This window comes from Tetrao urogallus, assembly GCF_951394365.1.
Source record: "Tetrao urogallus genome assembly, chromosome: 3".
Lineage (NCBI taxonomy): Eukaryota > Metazoa > Chordata > Aves > Galliformes > Phasianidae > Tetrao > Tetrao urogallus.
In genome coordinates, this window is record NC_136815.1 from 17,387,143 (window position 1) to 17,408,682 (window position 21,540).

A 21,540-nucleotide genomic window follows, 5' to 3' on the forward strand; every position below is an offset into this window, starting at 1 on the left:
TGCATTGAAACTGTTGTATAATAAAACTGCTTTATGACAATATGCCACAAGAATCACTGCTTAGAGTTACGAATGTGCAGCAGACTTTATGTGTACATATTACTCTGTCTACGTATAAATGAGCATATTTACTGTACATCTATGCATTTTTATGTATAATACTATATACATGTTTAAAGTTATGTCTGTTGGTTCTAGTAATATACTTTAAAGTAATCCAGTAAATGTTTACTTTTGACTATGTTTTAAGGATCTTTTCATGTTTCTCAATAGTTACAAACTGGATTTTTTTTCTTGTTTGTAAAGCACATTCAGATGCTAGACTACCTTGTACTGATGCTCATAGTGGAGTGTCAGCTCTGAAGTATACTTGCCAGACTGGTATAATGCAATTCTTTTCTGCTCTTCTTTACTCCTATCTCAGCCCTAGTGTATTTTGTCTCAGAAAAAGTAGGGTAACTTTTAAAGATGAGGCATGATGATAGATGTTTTGAGTGTCAGGAAAGAAATTTTACAGAAAGTTCTTGGTATCTAAGATTGTATATGTAGTTTTTCAAATGTAATGCACAGTGTTTTATTTCTCTTAGTCCTGATCCAGTCAGATACAGCAACTGAATACTTGAATAAGGAGAAACAAAAGAAAAAGCAGTGTGTAATCAGTCATTCAGCAGTATAGCGAGCACCAGTCGGTTTCCCAGTATTGCCAGTGAACTGTCAAAGTTTAGCAAATTTAAACCCCATCTGGGCTAGGGGAAGGTGTCTTTTTACATAGCTAAAATGGCTCAGGATGTGTAATTTGGTATTCTTGCATTATCAGGCTTTTATTCAAGGAGAGTTTTGAATATCTTCTTGGAAAATCCCACAACTAAAATGCCTGCCACTTATGCTGTCACTTACAGAAGTTATAGTTCTAGGACTAAAACTTGCATCTCTATCTGCTCAAACAAGGGTGTTTTGTTTAAAATTATTTATACTTAAATTTTGACAGGTCTGGCTAAGAAGTTAATTCTAACAAAAGGATAAATCTAAATCTAGGACTCTGTGAATGTTTCCAGCCTCTGTTTTTATACTCACTTCTGAGCTAGGATAATACTGGCTCCACTGCTACAGGCTCCACCAAAAGCCCTCTCTGCATACTGCCACAGTGGACTGCTTGAGGAGTCCACCTCCCCCAGGCATGGGTAATTTGGCTTTATTAACACAAAAATGATTATCTGGAGCCCATCTTCCAAGGGTAGACTCTTAGCTTAGTATCTGAATGGTTTTTCTCCTCTCTTGTCCTTCTGAAGTAGTTTTTAAGTGGGGTCTCTGCAATCACTTGCAGAGAACTGGGGACCAGAGAGAAAGAAAGCTGCTTAAATGTTCTCTCACTGTGATTCTAGTTGATAAAGCTTCTGTATGACCTGGTTTAAATTGTACTTGTGTTACCAGGCACATGGAGTCCTGATGTTCTCGAACAAAGGAAAAGGAAAAACAGACCCCAGAGCCCCACAAATATATTTTTGAGATCTATTTTAGAAAAATCCCACAAATCTTAGTTTTAGTTTTATGGTTTATATGCTTCATAAGTAAACTAGGAAATAAAGCATCTATAAGTACAAATATATTCATAATTAGCTAGAAGAAACGTTGCTAAAAAAAAAGTGCACTATTTAGACACATATGAACATTCCATGAAACTGCTTGTGGACTTCCACTTAATCTTAAGGTTTTCTCCCTTCATTTAGAATATGACCGTATTTACCTAGAACATAACAATGATAAGGACAGTAAGATTTTTCTGACCTGGGCTGCTATTTCAGACTTTAAATGCAATATAAGCCGTAGCTGCCTGTTTGCTTACTGGTTATCAAATTTGGCTGTAAGTGCAGTGAATACCCTCGTACCATCCTTCTAGTAGTGGTTACAGATGTTGTATTAGGCATGTCATAGAAAGAATGCTACAAAATACAATAAAATGTCACAAGCTTCTGACTAAAACATCTCTGGTCCTTTTTAATTCAAGGAATGTATTCCTTTGGAATAGCATGCACACAGATGAATTGGAGAAGGGGTGTAGATCCAGATTTTCTCCCACTGTACTGGAAAATTTGAGGACTGTGCAAACATTTATTATTTTGTTGATACTTACAACACGTTTGGAAAGGATACAGTCACTGTGCATTAGCTACACACTGATTTCCTTCTTCCTAGTCATCTTCATATTGAGATTTTCTTGAGAATACAGGCGCTAGAAACTCAACCCTAAGTAACAAGTGCCCTCATATGTAGTTTCTGCTTTGTCCTAAACAACTGTTTCAATTCCCTTTTGCACAGTAGATCCTGTCAAAATATTTATAACATTCTGAGTTTCATGAGGTCATACTTCTCCTGAAGTTGGAAAGGACCTCAAGAGACCACTTAGCCCCAATCCCCACTTATAACAGGGCTAAGGTATGTCTAAAGTGGAGAATTTTGTAACCTCTTTAGTCCCTGTTGCAGTATTTGACCACTTTCACAAGGAATTTTTTTTTCTTTTCCAGTAAGAATTTTATCATTGCAATTTTTGTCTGTTCCCACTTGACTTTCTACTGAGAAGAGTTAGGTTAAGTCTCCTCTATACACTCTGTCCAGGCAACTGAAGACTACAGCTAGATTTCCCTCTAACTCCTTTTCCAGATTAAATACTCACACATACAGTTTTTTTCTTTTTTGAAGCTGTCCCTACCTTTTGAATCTGGACAATTTCTTTAAAATACTGGCAGGAATTGGAGCAAAGAGTTTCTGTCTTCATACTTAGGGTTTTGTGCCCAAGGGTTTAACCATTAGCTACTGGAAATTTGCTTAAAACTAAGGAAGATTCAAATTAGTCAAATAAAGAACTTTCCATGCTATATTCATTGGTTTAAAAAAATGCTGTATTACAATTATGTGCAAAAAAACCTTTTTCATAAGCATATATTCTTTAATATTGTATTCACCTTTCTCAGAAGAGACAATTTTATAGCCTCTCTCTCCTTTCAGGACCTCTGTATCTTTAGCACGCCCAGCCTTCTTCTGGCCTCCTAGTTATGTGTCTGCTTAAATGAAACAACAAAAAATCTACAAAAACACAGGTGCAAGGTTAAAGTAATTATTTTGTGGCTGACTGGTTTTTAATACATCTCAGCTGTTCTTGCTAGTGAGAGATTATTGCTACATTTCTCTTATTACTGGGGGAAAAAAAAAGAAAAATTGTGCTTGACATTATGGTAATGCAAACTTTCCATGCTACAAATGCCAGTATTAGAAAATTGCTCTCTGACACTGAATGCTTAACATAAAGATGTCAATGAAAATTTAAAAAACAAACAAACAAAAAAGATAAATGCTAGATTGAGAGCTTCTAAATTAAGAAGACTTTTGCAAACAAAGACCAAAATCAACTTTTCTTTCCTTCTTCAATTGTTCTATAGTGTTGAAATACAATACAGAACAAAACTGACTGGGTATGACCTGCACAAGTGCCATACTTTTTTAAATGGATGAGGCTAGTAATGAATAATAATGCTACCACTTAACTGAAGGTAAAACAGCCTTTTCAATTCAAAAGGCATATCTCCTTCCCTCTGCCAACAAGATGTACTTGTCTCTTGACACTAGTTCACTTCCACTTGTGATGGTGTCATCCAGCATGAATTTCAGTACACTGATGTTATTTTGGACAGACACCAGTAAAAACAAACTGTACCCTTCTGAACATGTAACCTACAAACAGCTATCAGCTTTTTGTTTAGCTCTTTACTGAAAACACTGAACTTGGCATCGTTTCTTTCATGAAATCCTCTGTCCAGGAGACAGGAAACAATATTAAATTTAGGAAGTGTTAGAGCAACCTGACCTACATGATGCCTTTAGCTTACTATGTAAGCTTACTTTCCAAGGCTCCAACAGATTTTTAAAATTATTTTCATTTTGTATGCAAGGTAGAACAATTCATGTCTAATAAACTCCAGTAAAGCTGGATCCTTACTTAAACTGGTAAGCAGTATCTCTGTGTTTATGTCTGCAGAGAAATTGCTGCTCTGTCTCCCTGTTTTCTAGTTCAGTGAGGCTCATGTATTCTTGTTCACTTTAATTGAGCAATGCAAGCAAGCAAGCAAACAAACAAAAAAAACCCTAACTAATAGCTTATAGATTACAAATGAATAAACAGTGATTTGTTTTTCACCAGTCACTTCTCGAAATAGAAATTAACCTCAAGAGAGATAAGTGATTACCCAAATAGTGGCACTTGGAGTACATGTCTTGGCTTGCAAATATTGTGGTTTTCTGACTGAACTTTAAGAGGGCTTTATAAGAATCACAGAATCATTAAGGTTGGAGAAAACATCTAAGATCATCTAGTCCAACCATCAACCAATCACCACCATGCCAACTAAATCATGTCCCTGACACCTATCCTTTTCTTGAAAAGCTTCCCACCACCCATACAGAGCAGCCTGTTCCAACGCATTACAGCTCCTTCTGAGAAGAAATGTTTCCTAACATCCTGCCCAAACCTCCCCTGGTGCAACTTAAGGCCATTACCTTTCATCCTATCACTGTTACCTGGGAGAAGACACCGACCCACACCTCGCCACAACCTCCTTTCTGGTAGCTGTAGAGAGCGATAAGGTCTCCCCGAGCCTCTTCTCCACACTGAATAATTCCAGTTCCCTCAGCCAATCCCCCATAGGAATTGTGCTCCAGACCACTCATTTTGTTACCCTTCTCTGGACACACTCCAGTGCCTCAGTGTCTTGTAGTGATGGGCCCAAAACTGGACACAGCATTCAAGGTGCATCCACAGTGGAACTGATTACAGAGGGACATGAGGTGGTGGGGTTGAATATCTTGAGTGAAAGAAGTAAGACAAAAAGTAGGATTGCTACCCTGGAGAACCAACTTCAACCTTTCCCAGGGCCTTCTTGGAGATACCTCACGGGCTGGTGTGCTAGAAGGTAAGGGGGCCTGTGAGAACTGGGCAGCATTTAAACAGCACTTCTTCCAAGCTCAGAATCACTGCATCCCTAAGAGTAGGAAATTGGGGAAGGAAGACATGACACCTGTGTGGATGAGCAAGGAGCTTATGGATAAGATCAAAGAGAAGGTCTATGAAATGTAGAAAAAGGGCCTGTCCTCTTGAGAGGAGTACAGTAGTGTTGTCAGGACCTGCAGGGATGTGACGAGGAAGGTTAAAGCCCATGGGCCTTGATGGGATGCATCCACGTGTGCTGAGGGAGCTGACAGAGGTGACTGCTGAACGCTTTCTATCATCTTTGACAGGTCTTGGAGAACAGGAGAGGTGCCTGAAGACTGGCGGATAGTCAATGTCACTCCAGTCTTCAAAAAAGGCAAGAAGCAGGATCTGGGAAACTATATGCCAGTCAACCTCACTTTTGACCATGGAAAGGTGATGGAACAGCTTTTTTTTGGATTCCATCTCCAAGCAATTGGTAGAGAAGAAGGCTACCGGGAGTAGTCAGCAGAGATTCACCAAAGGGAAATTGTGCTTGACCAACTTCATAAAAGGAAGAGGGAATGGCTGTTTACAACACTGGATAGTGACAGGACAAGGGAGAATGGTTTTAAACTGAGACACTGAGGTTTAGGTTACATATTAGGAGGAAGTTTTTCACACAGAGGCTGGTGACACACTGGAACAGATTGCTCAAGGAGGTTGTGGATCCCTAGAGGCATTCAAGGCCAGGCTGGATGTCGTTCTGGGCAGCCTGGTCTGGTGGTTGGCGGCTGCACATAGCAGGGGGTTGAAACCAGATGATCACTGTGGTCATTTTCAACCCAGGCGTTTTTATGATTCCATGATCCTATGATGGCACCACTGGCTCAGTAGATGGGGGGAGAGCAGTGGATGACTGCTACCTTGACTTCAGCAAAGCTTTTAATACTGTCTCCCATGACATTCTGATAATGAAGCTGAGAAAGTGTGGGATAGATGAGTGGATGGTGAGGTGGGTTGAGAACTGGCTGATTGGCTGAGCTTAGAGGGAGGTGATTAGTGGTGCAGAGTCTTACTGGATACCTGTGACTAGCAGTGCTCCCAGGGAGTCAGTACTGGGTCTGGTCTTGTTCAATATCTTCATCAACAACCTTGATGAGGGGATAGTGTCCACCCTCAGCAAGTGTGCCGACAACAAAAAGCTGAGAGGAGTGGCTGACACACCTGAAAGCTGTGCTGCCATTCAGCAAGACCTGGACAGGCTGGAGAACTGGGCAGTAAGAAACCAAATGAGGTTTAACAAAAGCAAGTGTAGACTCTTGCATCTGAGAAGTAAAAACCACAATACAGGTTGGGACTGATGCATTAAAAGGAGTGTCAACGGAGATGATCTTCCCCCTCTGCACTGACTCTGTGCTGGTCAGGCCTCACCTGGAGTACTGTATCCAACTGTGGGCTGCCCAGTACAAAAATGACAGGGATCTTCTGGAGAGATTCCAGCGGAGGGCCACAAAGATGATAAAGGGCCTGGAGCATCTCCCCTATGAGGAAAGGCTGGGTGACCTGAATCTGTTCAGCCCTGAGAAAAGAAGACTGAAAGGGGATCTTAGTAATGTTTGTAAATAACATAAGTGTGGGAGACAAAGGCCAACCTCTTTTCAGTGGTCTGTGAGGACAGGACAAGGGTCTGCCTGTGCCCAGGGCCATTAACTGGAGCATGGGAAGTTCTGCACCAGTATATGAACTTCTTCACAGTGAGGGTGATGGAGCACTGGAACAGGCTGCCCAGGGAGGTTGTGGATTCTCCTTCTATGGGGATAGTCAAGACCCGCCTGGACATCTACCTGTGCAACCTGCTGCAGGGAGACTGCTTTGGCAGGGGGTTGGACATGATGATCTCTGGAGGTCCCTTCCAACCCCTCCAATTCTGTGATTCTGTTTCTGTGATTCTGTGATTTTGCTATGTAACAGGCTGCTATATTTCACTGATCTGAGACACATACCTAGGTGCAGGACCCTCATTAGATATTGCTGCTGAATCTGTAGATTTTCAGATGCCACTGTAGTCATCTGATTTCTAAGATCCCATGAGGACCACAAAAACACCCAGTGAGTCACCATGAATTTGTACAAATAGACTTGGCTATTGTCTGAAGCATCATCTCATTTTTTGAGAAAATTCATATTGGCATTAATTCAGATGCAGATAAAGACAGAAACAAACACATTCCAAAGATTTTCTGCCCAGGCTGAAGAACAATGTAATCTTAAACTGGCAAAGTTAAACTTCCAAATATTTTGGAAGTTAAGATCAGATGTAGTCAGAAGCACAGACTCACAAATGCTATTTGCCAGTAAAATCTCTCTAGAAAGATTACATGAAGTTTCAACCTTCAAAGCAAAGTACTTCTAAAATGCATGTTGTATTTACATATTTCATAATTGTTTTTTAATAACAGTAGTTCAGAAAGATAAGATATTGAGTATATGCGAATTAAAAAATGCAAGTATTGCAAGAGACATTTTAAAATAAAATGAGGTCATTGCATATCTTTACTGACTAGGAGCAGCTGTATCTTTAGGATTGCATAAAGCTATGTGCTGTATCGTAGTGTGTAGCACATTCAGCTCCAGATCTGATATGAGGATGGATCTGGTCAATATTTTCTTTATGAATGGGAACACAGAAATTTATTTCATTATTAAAATCTGAACTTGTAGATGAGATCCTGGCTTCTTCCCATTCAGTCTATGTAGGTAAACTTGTCTTCTGACACAATAAATCTTTCATGAAGACAAAATTCTTCAAGAAAAATACAATTGCTAATGCAGTTTTTCATCAGTGGGGGACAACATGAACTGAAAAACTAATATAAGCTTAGTAAGCCTTCAGAATTCTGAAAATACTCTCATTTCTTCCAAGAGTGTTGTTTTTACTAGTTCTGGTATCTCTGGATCACAGGAGAGATAGAAAGCATGTGTGCAAACGGGAGCTTCTCAACAGAATAAGAAGCCACTGGCCAGAGCCCAACGTCTTGCATATTCAAAGCCAGTTCAGTGCCAGCTATACAAATTGCTACCTAGAAGACTGTGAGCTTCATAATTGTTACTTTTTTTTTTTTTTTTATAAAAAGTTGCTAGACTTCTACTCTTTTGTTTGTAGAAAAACTAAAAGGAGAAAATATTATTTATTCATAGAATAGAATCATAGAATCATAGAATGGCCTGGGTTGAAAAGGACCACAATGATCACCTAGTTTCCACCCCCCTGCTATTTATAGGGTCACCAACCAACAGACCAGGCTGCCCAGAGCCACATCCAACCTGCCCTTGAATGCCTCCAGGGATGGGGCATCTACAACCTCCTTGGGCAACCTGTTCCAGTGTGTCACCACCCTCTGTTTGAAGAACTTCTTCCTAATATGTAACCTAAACCTCCCTGTTTCAGTTTAAAACCACTCCCCCTTGTCCTATCACTATCCAGTGTTGTAAACAGTCATTCCCCCTTCTGCTTATACACTCCCTTCAAGTACTGCAAGGCCACAATTTGGTCTCCCTGGAGCCTTCTCTTCTCCAAGCTAAGCAAGCCCAGTTCCCTCTACCTTTCATCATAGGAGAGGTGCTCCAGCCCTCTGATCATCTTAGTGGTCCTCCTCTGGACCCGCTCCAAGAGCTCCACGTCCTTCCTACACTGGGAGCTTCAGGCCTGGACGCAGTTCTGCAGATGGGGCCTCACAAGAGCTGAGCAGAGAGGGACGATCACCTCCCTCTCCCTGCTGGCCACCCCTTTTTTAATGCAGCCCTGATCACAGTTGGCCTTCCATGCTGCAAACACTGCTGGCTCATGTCCAGCTTCTCGTCCACCAGGACCCCTGAGTCCTTCTCCACAGTGCTACTCTCAAAGAGTTCTTCCCCCAGTCTGTATAAATACCAGGGATTGCCCCATCTCAAGTGCAACACACTGCACTTGATCTTGTTGAACTTCATCACTGCATATGGTGTTGATCCCTCAAGAACTTTATTACTGTAGTCCCTCATCCTGCCCAATGCTGTGCAGTGCTCAAGTGTCATTTTTTCCTCACTCACCAAAAGAAGTAACAGTGACAAACTTCAGAATGTGGCATTTCTCATCCAAGGAAGAAATGGTCAAATAGGCTTGTTGAATTAGAAGCTAGGGAAAACTTCCTTGCTAATTCTAGTTCTTGTAAACCAGAAGCATTTCCCAGTTGCCAATCTTTTTCAGCAGGGATAAATCCCTGGCCAAGGGGATCCTGGGGTGCATTGAAAGGAGCGTGGCTAGAAGGTTGAGGGAGGTGATCTTCCCCCTCTACTCTGAGCTGGTCAGGACTCTCCTGGAGTTCTGTACCCAGTTCTGGGCTCCCTGATACAAAAAAGACAGGGATCTCATGGAGAGAGTCCAGCAGTGGGCCACAAAGATGATAAAGGGCCTGGAGCATGTCTGTCCTCTATGAGGAAAGACTGAGCAAACTGGGTCTGTTCAGCTTTGAGTGGCAGTACATAAGCAGACTTTTCTGCACTAATGTAATAATTGTGTCTCTCAGTATCTTTCCAGGTCAACAGTACTGACAACATCTGCTTGGATGATAGTTTCACGCATGTTCCACTGCTATTTGACAGCTACTCATCAGGATCTCACAACTCCTCTCCATGTTAGAAGTAATTGCCTCTATAACCCTTTTTAGGAGGCTCCTTCAAGTAATTTACATGACTGTCACAGTCCTATGATTTTTAGTTATCAGTATTCCACATCATAACATCATGTGGTACACTGACAGTTAAAGAGTTAATGCTCCAGGACCAGGTACCTTTCCCAGAGGAGAAGAATTACAGACAGCACCTCCCAGAGGGCTGTTTGCTGTTCTGTTACCATTTCCAGTCGGAGGGAAGGATAAAAACCATTTGTAGACCACAAGATCCACCTTTTCCGACCGCCTGGCTCGTCTCTGTTGCCAGTGCTGTATCACTCCAGCTTACTTAGAGTAAGGCCTTTGGTTTTTGGACACTCTCTCTCATCTGATTTATTAGCTTCAATTCTAATTATATTGTATTATATTTATTATAGTGTGTTATCTTGCATTCTGATATCTTATTAGTAAATTAGTTTATTTCTCCTGAGATTGTTTCTGCAGTTTTCTTTTCAGGCCCTTCTCCCTACCCTTTTCCTGTTTTCCTCTTTTTCCCTTTCCCAGGTCATGGGTCTGTGGGTCACCCCACCTCGCTCATCAGAGAACTGGGCCAAACCAGCCTGTAAACTGTTGACAAAGATACATAAGCATTCCTACCAAACAGAAATCAATACAAACGAGTACAAACATCAGTAGTGCAGGAAATCACATTTATTTAAAAAAATAGTGGTCTTCCAAAACCATCCTGCTTTTGCTGGCTGGATGGCTGGAGTCATGGCCCTGGCCTGCCTGCCTGCCTTGGCTGGCTGGTAGGTGTTGGAGTCCCTGCCTTCCTGCATTATCTGGCTGACTGCTGTTGCAGCCAATGCCTGCCTGATTTGGCTGGCTGACTGGCTGGAGTCGCATCCCCTACCTGCCTGCCTGTCTTGCCTGACTGGCTGCCTGGAGTCACATTCCCTGCCTGCCTTCCTGCCTTGGCTGACTGGCTGTAGTCGCAGTCCTTGCCTGCCTGCCTTGGCTGATTGGCTGCCTGGAGTCGGGTCCCCTGTCTGCCTGCTTGCCTTGCCTGACTGGCTGCAGTTGTGGCCCCTGCCTGCCTGGCTTGGCTGGCTGGCTGGAGTTGTGGCCCCTGTCTGCCTGCCTTGGTTGACTGGATGTAGTCATGTCCCCTGTGTACCTGCCTTTGGTAGCTGGCTGGCTTGTGTCACAGTTGGTGTTATGATGTCAGGATCCTCCTACTTAAAGCATTTTGCTGGGATGTGGCACGTAATGTCATAAGGCCGTGGCATAAAGATAAAAACCACCCAGTGATCTTTACAGAGAGATACTAGAGTACTCAGTGGTCATGCTGGAAGACAGAATCATAGAATCATAGAATAGCCTGGGTTGAAAAGGACCACAATGATTATCTAGCTTCAACCCCCCTGCCATGGGCAGGGTTGACAACTGCTAGACCAGGCTGCCCAATGCCACATCCAGCCTGGCCTCGAAAGCATCCAGAGACAGTAAGTGATCTACAGGGAGATGACTACAAGAAATTGGCACTATTGGCACCTGTCAATCAGTAAAATTACTTTATGAAGTAAATAATCCCACCGTCATTAACCTGTGTAAATACTAATTACCAGATCAAATGATTCGTTTGATAAGAATTGTTTGGAAGTGTAGAACATTAGAATATGATATAAATATCTGAGGTATTAGAAATTCAGTGCTATCTTCACAGTATCTTGTCACACATGATCATTTTATTTTTCAATACATTTTATTTTTTCCAAATTTATATTTTGCATAAAAGCATAAGTGGGTATAAGCTGCCAGATTTAAGCCAAGGGGCAAGCAATGGTGACCTGTACAAACAGGTGGTAAATCATACACTGATGGCCACTACTGCATCCAGCTGGCTCTGAAATAGGGAAAATCCATCCCATATAAACAACCTGAGCCAAATCCAGAAGCTACAAGTGCTGTTATCCAAAAATATTTTAGGAAGACACTGACAGCTGATGGGGTCTGAAGTGGTGCTCTTACAGCAAAAAATGCTCCATGCTGAAGGAGTTACGGACACTCTGAGGGACCTGTGGCCAATTTGCACTAGGGCACTGACAACCCCCAGGGCACTGCAACCCACTCTGGAGCAAGTACACCTCTGAGTCAATGCAGCTGTGGGTATGCCTACGTAGGGGCACGCTGTAGGTCTGCAGCTCAGTCCTCATGGGAGGAGTTTTGATGGACTGAGTGAGACTAACAACTTGAAGAAACATAAACCAATAGCTTGTACTTGGTAGCAGCAATATTGTTAGGTATCCAGGTTAAAGAAAATACTATTAAATGGAAATTATTCTGAGTGTCATAGAATCATTGATGTTGGAAAAGACTACTCAGATCATCTAGTCCAACCATCAACCCACTAAACCACGTACCTCAGTGCCATAGTGCCCCACTGAGTTCCTGCAGGGCATAGAAAGGGACAGCTGAGATGCAGTGTTCCAGCTTTGGCAGGATTCCTGTGAACCAGGAGTTGACAAGCTCCCATTAACCATTCCTTTTTGCAACATGTGTATATGAAGTTCCAGGAGTGTCATGTTGGGATGATGAATCCATCAGTTTTCTTTGGTTGTAAGTTTCTCTTCAGTGGCTGTAATGCAAATCATGAGAAGCCAAAGGAGAAAGCTGCAAATTATTGGGTACTGTCAACTTCAGTATCATCAGTCTGATGGATCTGTGATTTGACAACATTCTCCTTGTCAGTCATTCTTGTAAAATATTAACACATTTGATTATTATTTGATGAGTTAACCAAATGTTCACTCCAAAAGCAAGCACAATCAGAAGTCCAGTGACACTATGGCTCACTTAAACTGCTCACATTTGTGTTGCAGAGCATCTGCTAAAACTCAAGGGCTGCTCAGCTGCTCATTGCTGGCCTGTGACAGCTGTTTGGTGTTCTTTAGAAAATCCTCACTGAGGGATTTCTGAGCACAAACGTTGTTGCCCGATTGCAACGAGATGGAACCACAGGGAAGAGTCCACCAGACATTGGTGGGATTCCTTGGTGATGGGAATAGGCTTGTGGCAGTGGGAAGAAATCCACGGTGCAGTAAAGGAGGGTTGCCCATTCTCTCTTCCAAACAAATATGAATTTTAAGAATTTTTTTTTTTGTTATTGTTAATGATGAAGGAAAGCACCACTAGCATTACAGCATTAAGTGATAGAACTATGTGATGGCAGCCTCCAGCACCTCTGCTTATGGAGCCATAGTAGCAAGGTATGTAGAAATATCTACTAAGATGACCGTCTGTCCTTAACTGTTGTCAGCAACACTTAACAAGCGTTAGTTTAGTTGTCCCCACTACAGACATCACAGCAGCAGGAAGAAGAAAGGCAAGAGGAGTGGGAGTGACAGGACAGTCTGCAATATAGGCTGCTGCACTCTGTTGTATGAATAATAAAACTCCCAGCCAGCAAGAAATTATGAGCTTAAAATTAAAAAGGCCTCTTCAAAATTCTTGCAGCTTTTTTTTTTCTTTTTTCTTTGTGTGTGTATGTGTGTATGACTGTATCTAAGTTCTTGTGAAAAGCCATGCCTGCAGAGCTGGCACCATCTGCTGGCTTAGAGAGCTTCAAGATACATCCCAATAATTTGTCTTGGCAAACTTTTATAGCTCAGGTATTGACCAATTATTACATTTAATTGCTTGTATGGATTTTTTAAAAAGTTGTATCTTTAAGCATACTGGTCTGCCTTAGAAAATGTTGATGAGCATTGGTCTGTCTCATGCTGCAAATCAGGATGGGCTGCTATAGATATGAATGTTGCGCTAAACATTAACAGTCACCTGGAAACGAATGAAAGTATGAGTAATAACAAAGTATAAATGTATCCCCCATACATAATGTGCTAGCAAATGCTGACATTCAGAGACAGGTAATATGGTACAAGAGGAGGATATTGGCTTTTGCAATTACAGTCATAATCCATCCTCAAAAGATTAAAGTTTTACACAGTGGTTGTTCTCAGGAAATGTGCTGAATCCTAATATTTAAGATGAAAGCACAATAAAGAGTGATTTTTTTTAAAGAACTGGCAGATAGATGTTATTTTCCAGTTCTCACTGAAGCAGAACTTTTTACAGACTTCAATGATCAGTAAACTTTGTTAACCTCGATAAGGATGTCTGCAGAACTAGGCCTGAAGCACGAACAGGCTGTTCTGGGCAGAAAAGGGATTGCATGAAAATGGCATCTTCTTACTCAGCAGTTCTGCCTCCTAGGGGCATACTGAGCATCTGACTTGAATGAGGTCATGCTGCTCTATCCTTCTGCAAAACCTTTCTGTAACCAGGGAGAGTATTCGTGAAAGTGCAACAAGGTTTGAAGCTGGGCACAGGCACAGGCTGACTGAGAAGGTGGTGGAGTCACCATCCCTGCAAGTGTTCAAGAAATCTGTAGCTGTGGCACTAAAGTACTTAGGATACTGAGGTATGTAGTTAGAGGGCAATATCAGTGGTAGCTGGATGGTTAGACTAGATGATCTTAGAGGTCTTTTCCAACCTTAATGATTCTGTGATTCTGTGATTCTGAGTGTAACCCAGAGCAGAAAGAAGGAAAACAGAGACAGAAGAATAGGGGTTGATATAAGTTGTTAGTGAATTTTTGTTTTTCGGTGTGCATGCATATTCTTGACCTCAATACCAAACAAAGTATACAGAAATTGTGTTTATTGACACTGCAGCAAAATTTCCCACACAGCAACACAATTTCACACAACAACAACACAGGATAAAGCAGACTGGTAGCACTATGCTGCAGGTACAGAATCACAGAATTGTTTGATTGGAAGGGGCCCTTATAGGTCATCTAGTCTAACCCCGCCTGCAGTGAACAGAGACATCTACAACTAGATCAGGTTTCTCAGAGCTTGGTGCAGCCTGATGTTGTATGTCTCCAAGGACAGGGACTCCACCACCACTCTGGAAAACCTGTTCCAGTGCCTCACCACCCTTATTGTAAAAAACTTCTTCCTTGTATCCAATCTAAATCTCCTCTCTTCCAGTTTGAAATCATTCCCCCTTGTCCTATCGTAATAGCCCCTGCTAAAGAGTCTGTCCCCTTCCTTCCTATAGCCCCCCCTTCAGATACTGAAAGGCTGCTATCTGTTCACCTCACAGCCTTCCCTTCTCTAGGCTGAACAGCCCCAGCTCTCTCAGCCTGTCCTTGTAGGAGGGGTGTTCCATTCCTGGGATCATTTTTTGTGACCCTCCTCTGGATGCACTCTAACAGGTCTTCTCTCAAGGTGAGGCATTACCAGAGTAGAGGAGCAGGATCACCTCCCTCACCCTGCTGGCCACACTTCTTTTGATGCAGCCCAGGAAATGGTTGGCTTTCTGGGCTATGATGGCACATTGCTGGCTCATTTCCAGCTAATCATCCACAAGTACCCTCACATTTTTTTTTTTTTTGGCAGGAAAATTCCACATGCAAAACTCTTCTCAAGCATTTATTTTGCAATATTCTTGAAAACTGTTTTTTTGAGTTTGTTGAGCTCTTGTGGAAAATGCTGAAGGCAATCTATTTAGAAAACTTAGTGCCCCCCCAATGAAAACTGGTTTATAAATCTGAAGTTTGTGTTGGTGTGCCAGCCTAGGTGAGCTTTCAGGATTGGTCTTGCAATGCATGGTCTCTTGCTTAGGATCAAAACAGGCTGCAACAGAAGAAAAAAGATAAGTTGAACTTGCACTGTGATACTATATAGATAACCAGGACAAAATGTTCAGCCATGTTTCAGCTGAACTGAGGAGACCTGAAAAGTCCTGAGATGTTTGGCATGCCAGAGAGTGCTGAGCTCAGTGCTGAGCTGAGGGAACCACTAACAATACTCAGGTTAGGGAGGAATTAACAAGGTCCTAAATAGATTAGAACATCACACAAGACAACATCTTTCAATCAGAAGACAAACAAACAAACAATGGACCTACCTTTACGGGGAGATGGTAAAGGAAGTGAACTGTGTTGGGTTGGTTGACAGTTTAACATCTGTCTGCCTGTCTATCTATCTATCTGTGTTTCTTTGAAACGATATCGGACGTTCTGTGCAAATATTTGTAGGTAGTTTGCTGTCTGAAATGAAGTGTTTGATGAGTGCTCCAGAAATAGATGAATTTCATTCTCTGATTGCAAATTTAGCAGTGGTACTTAAAAAAAAAAAAAAAAAAGAAGAAGAAAATTAAGGTGCTTCTAATAAGGAATTTATTTAGTAGATCTATGTCAAGCAGTAGCTAGTAATATTTTTTGCTGACAGTAATGGAGACCTAGAATAGAAACAGATGTTTAACTTCATATAAATTGGTGTTTTGAAATGCCCCTGTGTTACAGGATCTCTGATGTTACTGTTCTGTCTTCTAGGTAAGAGCAAATTCAAAGCCATTTAACCTATAAGCCTAGGTTTTTAAGGAGACTTTGGCTGAACACGCTGTACTTGAGGCACGCACAAGAGCACATCAGTGCTTCTGCAGTCAATAGATGAGCTGATATTGCAGGTTTTGCTGGCTGAACAAGTAGGAATTATGGTAACTTGTTGCAGCTGTGGGGTATTGTAATTTTAATCCCCTTCTCAAGAATAAGTCATTTGGATGAGTTCTGAGACCACAGTGTCCTGGAAGGAAATCTGTTTGTACAAAGCTGGTATTTTATTTAACAGTCTGCATTAGAAAGTGTTTGGAGAGAGGTATGCTGTTAGAGAGAAACGGGATGAAGCAAAGCAGTTACTCATCTGTCCCATCAGTGAGATTTTGAAAAAGATAGGGTCTAAAGATTCACGCAGCTGTATTTCAGGTCTTGCTTCTCTAGTACTCTTCCAGTTGCTTGGTTGATATCCATATCTGCTCTTCACATTGCTTTGACTAGATGTCACTGTTCTGATTAAAACTTAGTAGAAAGACTGGAGTTTCTCTTCTTCACATTAAGAAATATTAACATCACACAACTAGCAGTGCAGCCAGTCTCTACTTCTGTTGGGAAACCTTCAGAGAAGCTCAGCCTAGTGACTTCAAGGGAGATATACAGCTTCAACCCTGTCCAGAGAACTGTCAGATCATGTCCCTATCTACATGACAAGTTTTAACACGTTAGAGGACAGAGGCAAAACTGGTCCCAGTGCTGAAACAAATGAAAGAATCAGTGGCAGAAATACCACAGGAGGAAGAGCCAAATCAAGATTGCTTGTCATGCCATTATTTGCCCACACAGTGACGAACTGTAGTGCACCTTTGCATGATGGTCATTAAAATGTCCCAGAAAGTACTTTTTATAACTGAATCCCCACATTCCTCCTCCTTGCTAGAGATCTCCCTGATGAGGATGAGTTTGATCAAAGCCACCAGGTGTGTTTTAGCACACTGCTGCTTGGGCCTCAGTGCTGAGCACACTATAAAGGAGTTAGTTCACCCTTAAAATGACGCACAGTGCATCCTCTGTTCTGCTCAGTTCACTGCAGGAAACACCCAAATTACCCTTTTCTGGTCACACACTGTGCTACAATGCTGTGATATTGGGATCTTTCCTTAGAAGTAATGTTACATATTCAAATTGCTGTCAAGCCGGAAGAATTTAAGACTTTCAAAACCTTCAGTTTCTGAACAAAATCCTCAATCACTGGTCATATTTGTTGCCTTCATACTTTTTTTTTTTTTTTTTTTCTGATTTGCTGTCTTTTCATAAAATCCTCTTACTCCTTATTGTTATTTAATTCAAAGCTCTCTGTACAAAACAACTGGAAATATTCAGGCATTGCACAACAAAAGTGTTTATAATAGCAGAAGAAAGCAAGAATGTAACTAGAACGATGGAAAAGATGTATTAGATCAAAGATTCATTAATAAATTTAATATTAAATAATATTTTTTCACGAGGTAAATATTTAAATCAAGTCATGGAAATGACTTGAAATATATGAAGTTTTAAGGAAATGTGGCGTATTTTGTTGAATAGAATTCCACAAAGGGAATGCTAAAATTCACATTAAACTTCATTCGTTTTTCTTTGTATCACAAGGCTGAAGAAAAGCCAAAGAGGATGTTTTGCTTTGTTGTGTAGACTGGAAGTCAAAGCAACACTCACTGTCAAAGCAACACCCAATTGTCTTTTGCCCTACATGCCTACAGTAAATGTTGCCAAGAGAACAGCAACACTTCATTTCTTTCTAGTTTCTCTAAGTCTTACTGGGCCTTTGAAAGGAAAGTCACCATGGAGGAGAAGGATGGCAACCACTTTCCAAAGATCTGAGCTGAAGCATTTTTTTCCTTGCTAGCATAAAAACGAAGACTGTCAGAACATTTACCTTAGAATCACAACCTCAGAATCACACCCCATATGAAGAAGGGAACTCTCACTTGGAGAGAGGCTGAACAAATCTTTAAAGAAAGCTGAGAAAGGAACAAAGGGTTCTCTTTCCCTGCCAAGCCCTTCAGACTGCCCAGGAATTTCAGTGGAGCATGTGAGTCTAGGTGCTGACTCTGTAGCAGATAACAGTTGTGCTGGAGCCGTTTTTCTATCAAATGTCAAGTATTACCTCTAAGAAACAAAAGAAAAGAGTCACTTTTAATAACAGGCCATGCAACATCACTTCCTGGCATTTTATGCATGCATCTTAGTCTCACTATACCTCATTTCTTCTTTGTCTTAATTTTTACCGCAGTTTTGTATAATTATGACTTTTCTATTTCAAGAGTGATATGTTGTACCAATGCTGAAGGAGGTATGTGAAAAGTTTTATATTGTACTATTATTTCCATGGCCTTGCTTCTATTTCCAGTCAAAAACTCCATGAACAGCAGTTCCAGGGCAGAAACCGTGCTCTCTTAATCTTTATGGTAATCAGAACAGTAAACAGATTTTGCCAAAATTGTACAGTCGACAAGGTAGCAAAATAACACCAGGCACATTTTGCATCTCATGCCTATTTTACATCATCAGGATGTAGGACACGCTGTACGTTAGCATATATGACTAGTCAGCTTGGTTACCTTTGCATGCCTGTGAGGCACCTTTTGGACATGGATCTTCCTTTTATCTCCTTCATGTGTGATTTCATTCAAAAATAGATGGAAGATGCAATGATAAACTCTATTCTCAGTGCTTTGATTCTCTGTGTTCGGGCAGAGGGATGAAACTTACCAAGCTTTCTTTTCCTGGAATAAATCAAGGCTGTCTAAAGCTTCCAGTCTGTGGTTTGTGTCCACATTATGTAGACTTTGGGCTCTAACATCAGTTCTGATTTGCTCTCAAAATATCACGTTGTTAGATTTTGCCATGTCCTGTTCATTTCCAGTTAACTTCTCTGCTTTTTAAAATATCCTTTCATCACATACTTTTCTGGATAAACTACCTCCACCCCCATTGCACTGACATTACTGTTATCTTCCACAGGGATAAACCAGGACTGTGGAAAAAGACCGCTATGAGTCTTTTTGGGCATAGCAAAAAGGAGTCAGTTACTTTATCACCCCCATCCCATCTGTAATCTCTTATATCGTGCTGTATAGCATGATACAACAGAACATTACTACTTAACAGCTGTTATATTCATGTACATCTTCTTGCTAACAGTTTAACAGTTTTGCATCAGGAGAAGACTAACAAATTAGATTTCAGAAGGAACCCACATCACACAAATCTTCAAAAGATTTTCTCAAAGGGACAAGAACCAAAATAAATACTGTCTGAAAATGAGGCATTTGATCAAAATTGACCACTGCTTCCTTTGAAAGTAATCAAATGAAGATTTGTGGGTAATAAGCATCCTCTGGTGGCAGAAGAATTGTTTGATTTGTTACGAAAAAAAAATCTGTTAAAAAAGATTATCTTAAGTCCTTCAATCTGTCTAAATTTAGATCAGAAATGGCTCTTCATATGCAATCAATAATGAGTACAGAACACTTTTTCTCCCCCATCGTTATAAATAGATAAAGACAACGACATATGCCAAAGATGTTTTATTCTTTAGACACTTTTGCTAAGTCAGATTCAGCTTTTGCACAAAATAGAGGACATTTTCTACTTCTCTCATGTCAAACATTACCTGGCTAATCACATTCTTTGTGATTGAAGCAAAAACAGCGTGCATTTTGAATAGAGGTGAATGAGTTTGCTGCTGTAGCTGTTAGCAATGAAATGGTGTCTCATTCCAAAAAGCAGCCCGATTTCTGCAAAAGAAATGTCCAACCTGCTAAGCCAAGATGAGTTCTGAAAGAAGTTCTAAAAGATTTTGTTTTATTGCTGGAATAGCATTTTTTATTAAGAAATGAATTAAGAAAAAATGCACGAAATCGAATCTACGGGACTTTATCCCAAAAATTTATCAAGAAACCAACTCACATATTTGTATCTCCCTGTGGAGGAGGGTAAGAGCATTTTTAATAAAAAGGAGCTTGGTTATTTCAGTTTATCTCAGAACAAAAGCAAAACGGTAACGCGTGTACATGTTTATTTTAATTTCCCCACACGGGATTCCAAGTAATGAGTAACTACGGGAAGCCGTTCTCCGGGCACTTCCAGCTTGGCTATAAACAAGGCAAAGAAGCACTGCAGTGATGCTGCACAGCTCTTTTGTCGCGGTATCAGTAGGAGCATCTAGCTCCGAGCACGGGGCGGCAGCCGCTGGCCGCAGTCCCTGCAGGGCACGACGGAGCCGCCGCCGCCGCCGCCGCCGCCACCGGGCTCGATCCGGCCGGGGCGTCCCAGAGAGCCTGGCCCGCAGCCACAGCGCCGCCCAGCGGCCGCAGCGCTGCACGGAGGCCACAGGCAACGAGGCGCCGGTGGTGGCCGTGGGCGGGCCGTGAGGGAGGGCCGTGCGGAGAGAATGAGAGGAGGAGCTGCGGTTCCGCGGGGGGACAGAAGCAACGCGTGCTTGTGAAGCTACATATAGGAAATCCCTAACGTCGGAATTGAAAAGAATAAATCCTACACGGAGTGTGTCTTTCTGATTAGTAACCCACTGACTGCCGACAGCAGAAACGTCCAACAAACCAAACATGCTGTGTGGATCCTCACAGCCGCACACACCAGGATAGCTCTGCAGCCATGTCGGGGAAGGCTCAGGGGAGACCCGATAACGGCCTCCTCGTGCTTAAAGGGAGCTTCTGAGCAGGAAGGAAAACAACTTTGTACACGGGTAGATAGTGATAGGAGAAGAGGAAACAGTTTTACAGTAAAAGAGATTTAGATTAGATGTTGTGGAAGGTTTTTCACGTAGAGGTGAGGTGCGGTACTGCCTGGGGAGGTTGCGGGTGCCATCTATGGTTCTGTGTCAGGCATTAGGCTTTGTTTCTCAGTCGGTGACATCTCTGAGCAAGCCAAATGTGCAAATGCTTCTACAAAGCAATGATGTAAATAGCTGGCAGTGTACAGCTGAAAGAAATCATAGAGTGAATGCAGTCCTTTAAGGATGCACTGTTCCACATGAAAATACTTTCTGACATTCTGTGTGATTTATTATTGTTAGTATTATTATTTTAAAAGCCCTTCAGAAGGTGCTGGGAATTTTTCCATGGGCAATATTTCTTCATGCCTTACAGTACTGCAGTTTATTTTTTTGCCCACTCTACGCTGTAGAGATAAAAATAACCCACAGCCAATACCAGTGTGTTTGTGTAAAATCAATTATAAATTACATACAACATAACTTCCTTTCTTTAATTGCTATCAGTTCAGTCATGTGACTTAAGATAGCATCGTGAGTTCCTGAAGGTGTAGTGTTTATACTGCTTCCAGAGGATCCTTGCTTTGTCATTAGCAGGGCATATATTTTAAAGAAATGAATAATATTCAAGTTAGAAGTGATGGCTAGCTTAATTCAGAGCTGAACCTTGCTTATCACTTGTTATTCTTAACTGGCCATGCATTTTTTGTTATTATTTTTGTACTACCGATCTTTT